The 4,873-nt window shown below is 42.2% G+C and overlaps 1 protein-coding gene and 1 pseudogene across 2 annotated transcripts in view; one reads left to right on the forward strand and one right to left on the reverse strand.

Moving 5' to 3' along the window:
• Positions 1 to 2,676, forward strand: part of LOC111725920 — a 6,647-nt pseudogene extending 3,971 nt beyond the window's left edge.
• PPIP5K1 (diphosphoinositol pentakisphosphate kinase 1) overlaps positions 1 to 4,873 on the reverse strand; it is a 59,441-nt gene that overhangs the window by 17,413 nt on the left and 37,155 nt on the right. The window lies entirely within an intron of this gene.

Below are 4,873 nucleotides of genomic sequence, written 5' to 3' on the forward strand. Positions count from 1 at the left end.
TATTATTGTAGAATTCTCCTTTTAATTCTGCAAATGTTTGCATCATATAGTTTTGGGCTCTGCTGTTTGCGGAGGTGTGTGTGTTTGTGTTTATATACATTTTTTTTAGAAGATGGGGGTCTTATACTATGTTGTCCAGGTTGGCCTTGAACTCCTAGGCTCAAGTGACCCACCTGCCTCAGCCTCCAAGTAGATGGGACTATAGGCATGAGCCACTGTGCCAGGCTTATTTATTTATTCATTTATTTTGCAATTTTTGGCCAGGGCTGGGTTTGAACCCACCACCTCCAGCGTATGGGGCTGGCGCCCTACTTCTTTGAGCCACAGGTGCCGCCCAGGCTTATAACAGTTATAGCTTCTTGATAAATTGATATCATTATCAATATGTAATGACCTTTTCTATCTCTTGTAATATTTTGCTTAAAGATTATTTTGTCTTACTTTTTTTTTTTTTTAAGAGGCAGAGTCTCACTTTATTGCCCTCAGTAGAGTGCTTCGCTGTCACAGCTCACAGCAACCTCCAACTCCTGGACTTAGACGATTCTCTTGCCTTAGCCTCCCAAGTAGCTGGGACTACAGGTGCCTACCACAACGCCTGGCTATTTTTTTGTTGCAGTTTGGCTAGGACCGGGTTTGAACCCGCCACCGTTGGTATATGGGACTGGCACCCTACCTGCTGAACCACAGGCGTTGCCCTATCTGACTTTTTGTTTTTTCAATAGTTTTGCTGCAGAAGACAGATGTTATGAAAACCACCCATAAAATCCAAAATGGGAAAGGAGTCGGGTACTGTGGCTCATGCCAGTAATCCTAGCACTCTGGTAGGCTGAGGCAGGTAGATTTCTTGAGCTCAGGAATTCAAGACCAGCCTGAGCAAGACTGAGACCCCACCGCTACTAAAAATAGAAAAACTAGCCAGGCATGGTGGTAGGTGTCTATAGTCCCAGCTACTCAGAAGGCAGAGGTAAGAGGATCAACAAGTCTAAGAGTTTTGGCTTGCAGTAAGGTATGATAACACCACAGCACTCTACCCAGGGTGATGGAGGGAGACTGTGTCTTGAGGAAAAAAAAAAAGAATCACATCAACATTATCTTCATTGGACATGTAGATTCAGGCAAATCTACCACTACTGGGTGTCTGATATACAAATATGGTGGCATTAAATCCATTGAAAAGTTTGAGAAGGAGGCTGCTGTGATGGGAAAGGGCTCCTTCAAGTATGCCTGGGTATTGGATAGATTAAAAGCTGAGCACGCTGAGGTGAAATTTGAAACCAGCAAATACTGGGTGATTATCAATGATGCACCACAGCACAGAGACTTTATCAAAAACATGATTACAAGCACGTTTCGGATTGACTGTGCTGTTCTGATTGTTGCTGCTAATGCTGACAAATTTGAAGCTGGCATCTCAAAGAATGGGCAGACCCATGAGTATGCCCTTCTGGCTTACACACTGGGTGTAAAATAACTAATCACTGGTATTAACACAATGGATTCCAGCCCAGCATGGTGGCTCACGCCTATAATCCTAGCACTCTGGGAGGCCCAGGCGGGTGGATTGCTTGAGCTCAAAAGTTTGAGACCAGCCTGAACAAGAGCAGGACCCTGTCTGTAAAAAAAAAAAAAAAAACAACAGCCAGGCGTTGGGCAGGCACCTGTAGTCTTAGCTAGTCAGGAGGCTGAGGCAAGAGGATCACTTGAGCCCAAGAGTTTGAAGTTGCTGTGAGCTGTGATATGATAGCACTCTACCCATGGCAACAAAGTGAGACTCTGTCTCCAAAAAAAAAAAAAGAAAGAAAGAAAAGAAAAGAAAATTGACCTCAACCAACCTTGACACAGTAGCATTTGTGCCAATTTCTGGCTGGAATGGTGACAACAATGTTGGAGCCAAGTGCTAATGTGCCTTGGCTCAAGGGATAGAAAGTCACCCAGAAAGATGGCAATGGCAGTGGAACCACCCTGCTTGAAGCTCTGGATTGCATTATGCCACTGACTTGTCCAACTGACAAGCCCCTACATCTGCCTCTCCAGGATGTCTTCAAAATTGGTGGCATTGGAACTGTCCCTGTGGGCTGAGTGGAGACTGGTGCTCTCAAACAGGCATGGTGGTCACCTTTGCTGCAGGTAATGTTACAACTGAAGTAAAGTCTGTTAAATGCACCATGTGACTTTGAGTGAAGCTCTCCCCGGGGACAATATGGGCTTCAATGTCAAGAATGTGTCTGTCAAACATGTTAGTTGTGGCAACGCTGCTGGTGACAGCAAAAATGACTCACCAATGGAAGCAGCTGACTTCAATGCTCAGGTGATTATCCTGAACCATACAGGCCAAATTAGTGCTGGCTACGCTCCTGTATGGGATTGTCACCTGGCTTACATTGCCTGCAAGTTTGCTGAGCTAAAAGAAAAGATTGATTGCTGCTCTGGTAAGAAGCTGGAAGATGGCCCTAAATTCTTGAAATCTGCTGATACTGCCATCGTTAGTATGGTTCCTGGCAAACCCACATGTATTCAGAGTTTCTCAGACTATCCTCCTCTGGGTCATTTTGCTGGTTGTGAGATGAGACAGTTACTGTGGGTGTCATCAAAGCAGTGGACAAGAAGGCTGCTGGAGCTGGCAAGGTCACCAAGTCTGCCCAGAAAGCTCAGAAGGTAAATGAACATTATCTCTAATACCTGCCACCTCAGCTTTAATCAGTGGTAGAAGAACACCCTCAGAACTGTTTGTTTCAATTGGCAATTTAAGTTTAATAGTAAAAGACTGGTCAATGACAACAATACATCATAAAACTTTCAGAAGGAAAGGAGAATGTTGTGCCGACTATTTGTTTCTTTTTGTGCAGTGGTTTTAAGTTATTAATTTTTTAAATCAGTACTTTGCTTTCTTTTTTTGAGACAGAGTACCATTCTGTCACCCTGGGTAGAGTGCTGTGGTGGTATCATAGCTCACAGCAACCTCAGACTCCTGGGTTCGAGCGACCCCCCTGCCTCAACCTCCCAAGTAGCTGGAACTACAGGTGCCTGCCACAATGCCCAGCTAGTTTTTCTATTTTTAGTAGAGATGAGGTCTTGCTCTTGCTCAGGCTGGTCTCAAACTACTGAGCTCAAGAAATCTGCCCACCTTGGCCTCCCAGAGTGCTAGGATTACAGGCATGAGCCACCATGCCTAGCCTAAAAACAGTACTTTTTTTTTTTTTCCTGAGTCAGGGTTTTACTCTGTTGCCCTGGGTAGAGTACTGTGCCTCACATCATCACAGTTCACAGCAACCTCAAACTCTCTTGAGCTTGAGCAATCCTCTTGCCTCAGTCTCCCAAGTAGCTGGGAATATAGGCGTGCACCAACCCACCTAGTTAGTGTTCTAATTTTAGTAGAGACAGGATCTCGCTCATGCTCAGGCTGGTTTTGAACTTGTGTGCTCAAGCAATCCACCAACCTTGGCCTCCCAGACTGCTAGGATTACAGGCATGATCAGTACTTTTTAATGGAAGCTATCAAAAATCTGTCATAGAATTTTTAGACCCATAAAAACAAAGTTTAATGAGGAAAAGAAAAAGATTATTTTGTCTGATATGAGTATAGCTACACCAGATCTCTTTTGGTTACTATTTGCATGCAATATCTTTTTCTATTCTTTCATATTCAACTTATTTGTGTCTTTGGATCTAAAGTGAGTCCATTGTCAAATATAACACAGTTGGCATACACACATACACATTAGGAAATGTGGAATCTGTTAGAAAGTAAAACAACACAAGAGAACGTTACCAAAATTACAGTTAAAAGTCTAAGCTGGTGGCTCGGTGCCCATAGCACAGTGGTTATAAGCGCCAGGGACATACACTATGACTGGTGGGTTCGAACCTGGCCCAGGGCCAGCTGAACAACAATGACAACTGCAACAAAAAAATAGCCAGGCATTGTGGTGGGCACCTGAGGTCCCAGATATTTGGGAGGCTGAGGCAAGAGAATCGGTTAAACCTGAGAGTTTGAGGTTGCTGTGAGCTGTGATATCACAGCACTGTACTGAAGGCAACATAGTGAGACTCTGTCTCAAAAAAAAAAAAAAAAGAAAGAAAAAAGTCTAAGCTGGAAATTTGTCTTCTTCAACTTTTCATTCTTTTATATTCCTGTATCTCAGGTCACATTATAATTATCATTCTGGCATTATATGTTAGTGTAAGTAATAAATTAAATGCACTATTGTATTTTCCTCAATCTTGGTTGCTTTTCCTCTGTGTGCCTCATTATGGTAGTCTTTCAGTAAGGAAACTACTTGAGAAGGATTTTTTAAAAAATTTTTATGGTAAATGAAATTACATCTTTTGTAATAACATTAAAGAGCTGCCAGTCAGAAAATAAACCAATTTTAAAAAAAGAAAATAAAGCAATCCATCTTAAAAAATACAAACAAGGGGCAGTGCCTGTGGCTCAAAAGGGCAGGTTGCCGGCTCTATATGCCAGAGGTGGCGGGTTCAAACTCAGCCCCGGCCAAAAAAAATATATAAACAAAATAAAACTCTTGTGGATAGAATACAGTTGGATCATTTTTTAAAAATTTATTGTGCCACTCTCCCTCTACCTTTTGACTAAAGAGCTTAATACATTTACATTTAATTACTGAAAAGGAAGGGCTTACTTCTTCCATTTCATCATTAATTTTGTATGTTTTATATTTTTGTTCCTTGTTTCCACCATTACTGCTATCTTTTGCATTTTATTGATTTTTTTTTTGTAGTATACCATTTTGATTATCTTCTTGCTTCCTTTGCTATAAAGATTTTTTTTTTTTTTTTGAGACAGAGCCTCAAGCTATCCCCCTGGGTAGAGTGCCATGGCATCACGCTCACAGCAACCTCCAACTCCTGGGCT

The sequence above is a fragment of the Otolemur garnettii genome, unplaced genomic scaffold, assembly GCF_000181295.1.
Source record: "Otolemur garnettii isolate 467f Iridium unplaced genomic scaffold, OtoGar3 scaffold00050, whole genome shotgun sequence".
In the NCBI taxonomy this organism is placed as follows: Eukaryota; Metazoa; Chordata; class Mammalia; order Primates; family Galagidae; genus Otolemur; species Otolemur garnettii.